At 42.1% G+C, this 9,295-nt stretch overlaps 1 pseudogene; it reads left to right on the top strand.

The window, feature by feature from the left end:
• Window positions 1–6: 6 nt before the first annotated feature.
• Window positions 7–5,077, top strand: LOC121812686 (annotated as a pseudogene).
• The last annotated feature ends 4,218 nt before the right edge of the window (window positions 5,078–9,295 follow it).

The following is a 9,295-nucleotide window of genomic DNA, read 5'->3' as shown; positions in this document are numbered from 1 at the left end:
AGCTGCTACCTGATGGCAGTGGGACTGCACAGGACTCCTACATCATTCATGGACAGACACACACAGCAGGATATGTGTGCAGAGCTGGAAGAGGAGACCCAGAGTATTACACTGATCACAGTCAACCAAAGTTTGTCTGGTCTGCAGGTCAGTTTGTAATCTTTGATCTGTAATAATGTCACAGGGTGGCTGTAGCTCAGGAGGTAGAGCTGGACACCTACTGATTGGAAGGTTGGTGGTTCGATCCCTGGCTCCTCCAGTCTGCATGTCAAGTATCTTTGGGCAAGATACTAACCCCAACTTGCTCTCCAATGCATCCATCGGAGTGTGAATGTACTTAGAAAGCACTATGTATAGATAAAGTGCTTGTGAGAATGGGTGTGATTGGGTGAATGAGGTATGTTGTATAGAGCGCTTTGAGTACTCCATGAGAGTCGAAAAGCGCTATATAAGCATCAGTCCATTTACATATGTTGGACATCTTATTACAGATCACATGACAGATGATGAAGACATTTGTTGGCTGAATGATGTAAACACAAGCAAACACTCTCTTACACAGATTTAGTGCATTCGGATAGTGTGAAGATTTGTGTACTGCACACTGTGGATAAACTACAGGAAAGCAGGTTTACAAAAACTTCAAGTAGCTTCTAATGATGCCCGAGATTATTACTGAGAGACCCAGATGGTTCAGTGCAAGTGACTTCATTTAATGTTGTATTATTGTATGTGTAAAGTTATTGTTGCTTTAACAACTATGAGATTTTTTAATGTGTAAACACTGATTGACTAACCAAATACCTTAATTAAAATATTTTCACTGATCTTCAGAAGATAAAGTAGTATTTTTACTGTGATATTTTGATCCTAACATCTGTGAGCTTTGTCTCTTCACTGCATGTTGTTTCCAGATGTTCATTCAGCAGCGTCTCTCACAGTGAGTCCTGACAGAGTGCAACACTTCACCTCTGACTCTGTCTCACTGACCTGTGAGGGAAACTTCACTGAGTGGAGAGTGAGGAAGTTCTCTGAGGACGGCCGACTGTACTCTGACTGTAGGAGAATGACTGGATCCACATGTGACATCAACACATCAAAGTCAGATACTGCAGTGTACTGGTGTGAGTCTGGATCAGGAGAGTTCAGCAGTGCAGTCAACATCACTGTACAGAGTATGTTATTATACATTTACTTCTTGGATCTTGAATGATTTAGACATCAACATGAACATTTGTCCCAGCTTTGCTGTATGTGGAGTATTTATGTGGTAAAAATATGACAAACCGTAGTTTTTAAATATCCAAGATCAGATCTTCATGATGAACATTTGTACAATCTGTTCTTATTATTGTTTGTCAGCTTTTTCTAAAAGTGTGCAGCAGCTGATGTGACTGAAACAATTGTGTGTGATTGTGTCACAGATGATGGTAATGGTCCTATCCTGGTGAGTCCTGTTCATCCTGTGACTGAGGGAGCTTCTGTTAGTCTGAGCTGCAGTTTGAGAACACAAAAAATACTTTCCAATGTGTTTTTCTATCACAATGACAAACTTTTCAAAATGATCCCGAGGGGAGCTGAAGATCTCTGCAGTGTCAAAGTCTGATGAAGGTTTCTACAAGTGTCAGTACTCAGGAAGAGAGTCAGCACAGAGCTGGATGTCAGTTAAAGGTGAGCAGGATCAAAACATGTGATGGAGTTTTCTAAACACGTCTGATGACTGAGAATGAACATTAGATTGTCTGATTTAAGTCTCGCAGTCACCTTGCTCCATTTCATAAAAGTATTTATTTATATAATTATAATTGATCAATAATTAATTATTGTTTCTTGTAACCGTGTCAGGAGCTGACAGCTCTTCGTCTCCTGTGTGGTTGATTGTTGGACTGGTTTGTGGCGTCTCTCTCATTATTATTCTCCTGCTCTTGTTGTATCACTGCAAAAGAACCAACGGTGAGACCTTTTCCTTTACTTACTACAAACTCTTTATCCTTCAAAGACACAAATGCATCATGAGGTTCAAATGTCTTTTTTCCCCTACATTTTTAATAAGGTACTGCTAATGAGCAGACGCTCAATCAGGATGGTCAGCAGCAACCGTCCTCCTCTCTTCTTCATGGTTAGTTTTTCACGTAGTTTCAAATATTGTGATGCTATTTGCAACAAGACTGTACTTATTACACCGTCTGCAGCTTTTAATATAAATGTTATTTGCAATAATATTTGTGTTTAAATTAGTATCACAGACATGAGGTGACTGATTTTCTCTGACCTGCAGGTGTTCGTTCTGTCTATGAGGCAATCAGAAGATGTGAAAACACTGAAAATGGTAAAGTATACAAACTGGATGATTATACAATAGCTGTGTTTAACATGAAAGTGATTAAAATTATTATTTCAGGTCCAGCAGAAGGGGATTACACCAATGTCACATCAGTGATTCAGCTCAAAGTCATTAACAAGAAAAGTGAGTACACAAAATGTGAGATTTGAAATACAAATTGTATCCATCCATCCAATTTCTTCCGCTTATCCGTGGTCAGGTCGCGGGGGCAGCAGCCCAAACAGAGAAGCCCAGACCTCCCTCTCTCCAGCCACCTTGTTCGGGCGAACACCAAGGTGTTCCGAGGCCAGCCGAGAGATATAATCTCTCCAGCGTGTCCTAGGCCTCCTCCCAGTGGGACATGCCCAGAAAACCTCACCCAGGAGGCATCCTGGTCAGATGCCCGAACCACCTGAACTGGCTCCCTTCAATGTGGAGGAGCATGTCCTGGGCCTCCTCCCAGTTGGACATGCCCGGAAAACCTCACCCAGGAGGCATCCTTATCAGATGCCCAAACTGTCACGGTCTGGCTGGCAGACCGTGGGGATGTGGGGAAAGGAGGACCCAAAACGCAGACTCTGCGATGCAAACAGTGCTCTTTATTTACAGTGAAAAGCTGTAAACACAATAACTCCCCGTTGCTCCCTCGAACCCCGTGTGCGTGCTTCCCTCCGACGTCTGTGCTCGTGTTTGTGCTCCCCGCTGTTGTCTTTCCGCACTCCCTGTGCGTGCTGCCTTTCTGAACCACTCTTCCTCCTGCAGGGAAACCATAGAAGCAGCCGTCAACACTAACCCTCAGCGGGCATATACGAACAGCACAGACATATGCTGACACACTGACTTGGTACGATAACTCAATGATCCCGCGCCGGTGGGAGCTCCAACACTCTCCTAAGTAGCTCCCCCGACGAGCCTGATCACCAACAGGTGTGGCAGGAACTCCACCTGCACTATACACAGTGCAGGTAGAGGACCGCCTCCTGAGTCGCCTGACGATTTGCCAGAATCTCTTCGAGGCAGTCCGAAAGTCTTTTTCCATGGCCTCTCTGAATTCCTCCCAGATCCAAGTTTTTGCTTCAGCCACCGCCCGCACCGTGTTCCGCTTGGCCTGTCGGTACCTATCAGCTGCCTCCGGAGTACCACAGTCTAACCAAGCCCGTTAGGACTTCAGCTTGGTGGCTCCCCTCACCTCTTGTGTCCACCATTTGGACAGGGATTACCACCACGACAGGCACCAACTACGTTGCGGCCGCAGCTCAGTGCAGCAGCTTCCGCAATAGAGGTGCTGAACGTGGTCCATTTGGACTCAATGTCCCCAGTCTCCCTCGGAATGCTGTTGAATCTCTGCCGGAGGTGTAAGTTGAAGATCTCGCGGTGTTCCCATGTTCCCAAGATGCTAGGTGTTCCCAGCACACCCTCACTGTACGTTTGGGCACGCCAGGTTTGTCCAGCGTCGTCCCCTGCCACCTGATCCAACTCACCACTAGGTGGTTATCAGTTGACAGCTCAGCCCCTCTCTTTACCCAAGTAAACATATGGCCTCAGGTCTGGTGATACAATTACAAAATCAATCATCGACCTGTGGCCTAGAGAGTCCTGGTGCCACGTGCACTTATGTTCAAACATGGTGTTCGTTATAACCAAACTGTGGTTTGCACAAAAGTCCAATAACAAAACACCGCTCGGGTTCAGATGCGGGAGGCTGTTCTTCCCAGTTACGCCCCTCCAGGTCTCACTGTCATTGCCCACATGAGCATTGAAGTCTCCCAGTAGGACAACAGGCTGGGTAATCTGAACCGCCACTCGGCGCATAAGCACAGATGATGGTCAGGACCTGTTCCCTGACCCGAAGGCGATGGGAGCAAACCCTCTTGTCCACTGGGAGAAACCCCAACATACCAGCAGCAATCCGTGGGGATACCAAGATACCCACCCAAGCCTGCCGCCTCTCGCCAGGGGCAACTCCAGACTGAGACAGAGTCCAGCCCCTCTCCAGGAGGCTTGTTCCAGGGCCCAAGCCATGCGTTGAGGTAAGCCCGACTTTATCTAGCTGTTACCTCTCAACCTCACGCACTAACTCAGGCTCCTTCCCCACCAGAGAGGTGACATTCCATGTCCTAATTGCCACTCTTCGTAGCCGGGGATCGGTCCGCCACGACCTCCGCTCATGATCGCTGCCCGGCTCACATTGCACCCGACCCCTACTGTGCCCCCTGTAGGTAGTTGGCCTGTGGGAAGATGGGCCCTTGTCCCTTTTTCGGGCTGTGCCCGGCCGGGTCACCAGATGCTCGCCCTCGTGCACCCTCCCCGGGCCTGGCTTGAGGGCGGGACCCCGGTAGCCCTATACCGGGCAGGGTAAACTGTTCCCACAACGGTCTGCAAAATATACATTGGCAATTATTCTTACTGATAATAAAGGCATTTGTGGACAAAACAGATGGTGTTTGTTTTGAAATGCTTTCATTTGATCACCTCAACAGGGCAACGTGGTGACCCAGAGGAGAGCTCTTACTACAATATGTCAATACAAGTTCAGCCTCAGCTCTAAAATCTTAACAGCAGCTCTTTAGCTGTTTTTCTTTTCTTTTTTTCCCCTTTGAGTTTTTAAGAGAAAAGAAAAAGTCACTTTGAGTGAAAAGGAGAATATTTTGAATTCAAAGCAATGATCCTGATAGCCTGAGTTTATATTTCCTTCAGAAAGGATCACGTAGTGTGTTTTGCTTGTTTCACTACCATTATATAATAATTTTAATGGAATTTAATGTACTGTAGATCTGTTTTTATGTTTTTAACCATTTTACTTGATGTTTAATATATATAAATTCTTTCTGTAAAGCACTTTGTAACTCTGTTAATAAAAGTGTGATATAAATAAAGTGTGTTGTTGTGTGTCAGACTGAGAGTACATGTTTCAGCTGTTCAGTGTTGCGCATGAATCCACCGAAAAAGCATCATTTAAAGGCACTCATGTCATTTAAAACAGCTTACAACCCTCCAAAATGAACTAAAGCGATCGAAAATAATGGGAAGTGACAACTGCTCTGACGTTATGCTAAGCAGCTTTTTTACTGGGGAGGTCCGGTCTGTACTTTTGTGTAATGCTGATTTGTGCATAGTGAGTCAATATGCACCCCTGTAGGCTTCCTTGGCCTATTTAGCCCTTTTCAGCTGGGGTTCCAAGCTATCTGAGCAGGTACTTAAAATGTGATGTCCTCAGATTACATGCCACCGATTGGCTATTCAGTGGCATCACTGGATGAGTGATGAAAGCGTTTCATTCACAAAAATCAAAAGCACCATTTCTGAAACCTGGCAAAGAGGGAAATTATGACAAAAAACAGCACTGTGGTCCCTGAGTCTGACAAAACGCTGCAGACAGAGCAGCAGCTATATCCTTGCCTCGACATCAACCTTTGTTGTAGCATTCATGTCACATACTAATTACATCATGGGATGCTATGATGCATTAGTATGACAAAGGCTATGCACATTGGGTAGTACCTGATTGTAATGAAAAACTGGACAGTCCAAGCTGTTGAGATTTGATCCCAGTAGGTACTAAAGGAACAGGGGCTTTTGATGCCACTCCTAAGGTTGGCTTTGACAGTGCTGTACAGAGACCTGTCCTTCAGCCTTAAGGCTGAGTTTTGTACACTATGAGAGCATCACTGCATCACTGTTTTTCTTTAGTACCTCAACCTACTCCTTTAAAAATGTGTGTGTCATGTGTGTGGGATACAGTTAAGCAAATGTTGTGCAGGATCTTTGCTGTTTTAGAAAAAGACACAAGTGTTGGCTGTTTTTAAACTTTCCCTCAGCCTCTTCTCATGAGTGAAGTGCTCATTTCATCTGATGTCATCAAATCTTTCGTCCTCTTTACCCACATTCTTTGTGTGTCTGATGCACCTATCTGATGAAGTCTACAATTAAATTAATAAATAAATGCAAATAAAACTAATTTAGAGGTTAAACTGATTGGTGGGGAATGATCGGTAGTAGGTCGCTTTACTAAAAAGATTCATGCTAAAAAGTATTTTTTTAATCTGTTGCGCTTCACAGGAGGCTATTTTAGAAAAATATAGACCTGCAAAGAAATACAGTGATTATGTTTTATTCAAGTAATAGTAAAATATCAAAGTACAAAGCTGACAATACAGAATAATATCTTTGTTCTTCTGGTTGTGTTCATCATCTATTCTCCAGCAGGCTCATTTTTATCACTGAGAGATCTCATGATTTCTAACTGGGCCACGTAGAAAAGAGGAAATGTAGCCTGTGGTTTGAAAAGCTTATTTGTCATGCTGAAAATAAGCTTCCTTTAAGAGCCTCTGCATGGAAATGCTATAAATGTTCAAGCATGTTTGACAGATAAAACATTAAATCATTTATGTTTTATTGATATTAATGCATTTGTTTGTCTGCGTGTTACAGAAATGTTTTTTTTTTGCCTGTGATGATAATGTCAATTTGTAGAGTCCAACCAGCTGGTCAAAGGCTGTCCCAGTGTAGCTCAGCTAGCATTATGGCAGGGCAGTGATGGCCTTCAAGACAGTGAACTCTCATTTTGAATTTGTATTTGAAAAGGACAAAAACGACATCGTGGTTGTTTTTTTGGTGGAAGAGATGTAACCAACGTCACAATGATGTAGCATAAACATAATTTAAGGTAGAAGTACATTAATATGATAATGTAATGAATCTGTAAGTCACACCTGAGTTTACACCTAAGTTGGTTTAATAAAAACTAATCAGTGAAACTAATCAGTGAAAACAACAGCAGATAGTGATTAGAGCACTGGGGCTTATCTGTACCATCTCAGCACTTTAAAATAACAATGATCTCATATGTTTTTCTTTCATCAGCCTTCAGAACTAAAACGAGGAAGAACAATTAAAGCTACATGTGTGATGCCTTGCAGTTTAGCCCTGATAGCTGATAGAATGGACAGATTTTCCAGTGTTCGGTTGACTTTGGGACCTGAAGTGGAGTTTGGACCCAGAAACGGTAAATAACGTTAGACTTAAAGACCAGATAAGGACAATGAAAGATGTAAAGTATAGAACCAAAGGTGTAATGTCTGATGAGGCATTGAGGCCACCTAACCTAACTTCTGCAGGCCCCGTCAAACTGACTATTAAAGGCTTCCTCCTCTACATTATTTTAACATATTCCTATTCATTCATACCATTTATATGTTCAAAATATGTACTTATACTGAAATATGTGTGCGCTATATACCAATCAGCTGTGTAAATAACACTGAATAACTATTCATCATGGCACCTCCTAGTGGGTGGAATATATTAGAGAAGAAAACTTGACTTGGCCTCCAAATTCCAGGTTACAGGACTTAAAGGATCTGTTGATTACATCTTGTTTTCAGAAACCACAGCACACCTTCAGAGGTCCAGTGGAGTTTATGCCTTGATATATTAGGGCTGTTTTGGCTGCAAAAGAGGGACCAACCCAATATTAGGCAAGTGGTCATAATGGTGCCCGATGCCCACATAATGTTGTGTAGGCCGCAACATTAAATTTAACATGAAATTTTAATAATCTCTTTCGTATTTGAGTTTGTGAAACATACAGGTCTTTACCTTCAGTTCAACTGCACAGTGAGTCATTTCCTTTTTCTGGGGCCAGACTTAAAACTATAATCACACCACAGGGTGAGAACATTCACAGATCTATTCTGAGGTCAGAGTAGCCTTTTAATTATAGAACTACATGGGAATATTTGAGCTGTGACTCAAATAAAATGCATAAACATGTTTTTATGCAGACTGAAAGAAGAATTTCAACATAATTCCTCTGATAAACAATCAAAAGGAAAAACAAATTAATTAAAAAGTGTTTAAAGAGAATACAGACTCCAAAGGAGAAAATCAGATGCCTATGAGCTCTGATAAGTTAGAAAAGCTTTACCACTGAAATAGAGACAAGAAGATCTGTGAAGAACTAAAACTTATTTGAAGTACACCTGCAGGATCAATCAGTCATTACTGATTCAGTCATTCTGAATGATTTGTTTAAAAGAAAATATTACATTTTAAATACCATATATGACTTTAAAGTTGTATTGCATTTGTTACATTTGGCTCTTTTTTAATTATTTAAAAATTTATTTTTCAACTAATTTACAAATTAATGGTTTTTCGGAGGGGGGCAACAAGGTAAATGTTTGGAGTGGACAGGAAATGTGAACACGCCAAGCAGCTGCTGTGGTCAAAGCTACAGGAGCTGTTTGAGGTTGGTGTAAAAGGAAGGAAGCACAGAGAGGTGATAGAAGGAGGAGCTGAGTATAAACTCTGGTCTTATCTACATTAAGTGCAGCTTCTCTTTGTTCTGCATTTATTATCAATGCAAAGTCGAAACCTTTGAGATTAGATGCAGATCAGCGTGCAGGGCTGGACGTGAGGATGGGGCACTCTTTGCTCTGTTTGCTGGGGTTATTCTGTGAGTACAATACACACCTTTACTGTTTGAATGGCAGTGATGAAGGAAAATGTTTCTCACTGGTGACAGTTACATTTTATCTATATACAGTGTATTCTTAAAACGTCAAATTAGCTAGCCTCTGCTTAGGTTGCTGCCCCAATGGTTCAGCCCTGTGGAAGATGGATGGATCAAACAATGTTTTATTTTGTTAATTTCTGAAGTGATCTGGTTCAAAGGTTTCTGCAATTTACAACCAGGTACAAGATATGTGTGTATGTAAAACAAATGTTCAAAAAAAGAAGTGTCCCAATCCAATGTATTCATGAGTACTAATATTTCATGGTTAATTGTGTGAAATGCTTTTTTCAGATCCAGTAAGATTTCTTGCTGTGCCTGGAATTTATAACTTCTTCTGTGAGATCAAAGATTGTTTTGCACCTTCTGATTGTCAGTTGTCTAATATCTGATGTAATTTAATTCATTGTTTTAGTGCTCAGCACAATCCTCCATGGAAATGCTGCAGGTGAGAAATT

The sequence above is a fragment of the Haplochromis burtoni genome, unplaced genomic scaffold, assembly GCF_018398535.1.
Source record: "Haplochromis burtoni strain Fernald_Lab_line unplaced genomic scaffold, NCSU_Asbu1 Contig_734, whole genome shotgun sequence".
NCBI classification, from domain to species: Eukaryota; Metazoa; Chordata; class Actinopteri; order Cichliformes; family Cichlidae; genus Haplochromis; species Haplochromis burtoni.
This window is presented reverse-complemented; position numbering and strand designations above follow the sequence as displayed.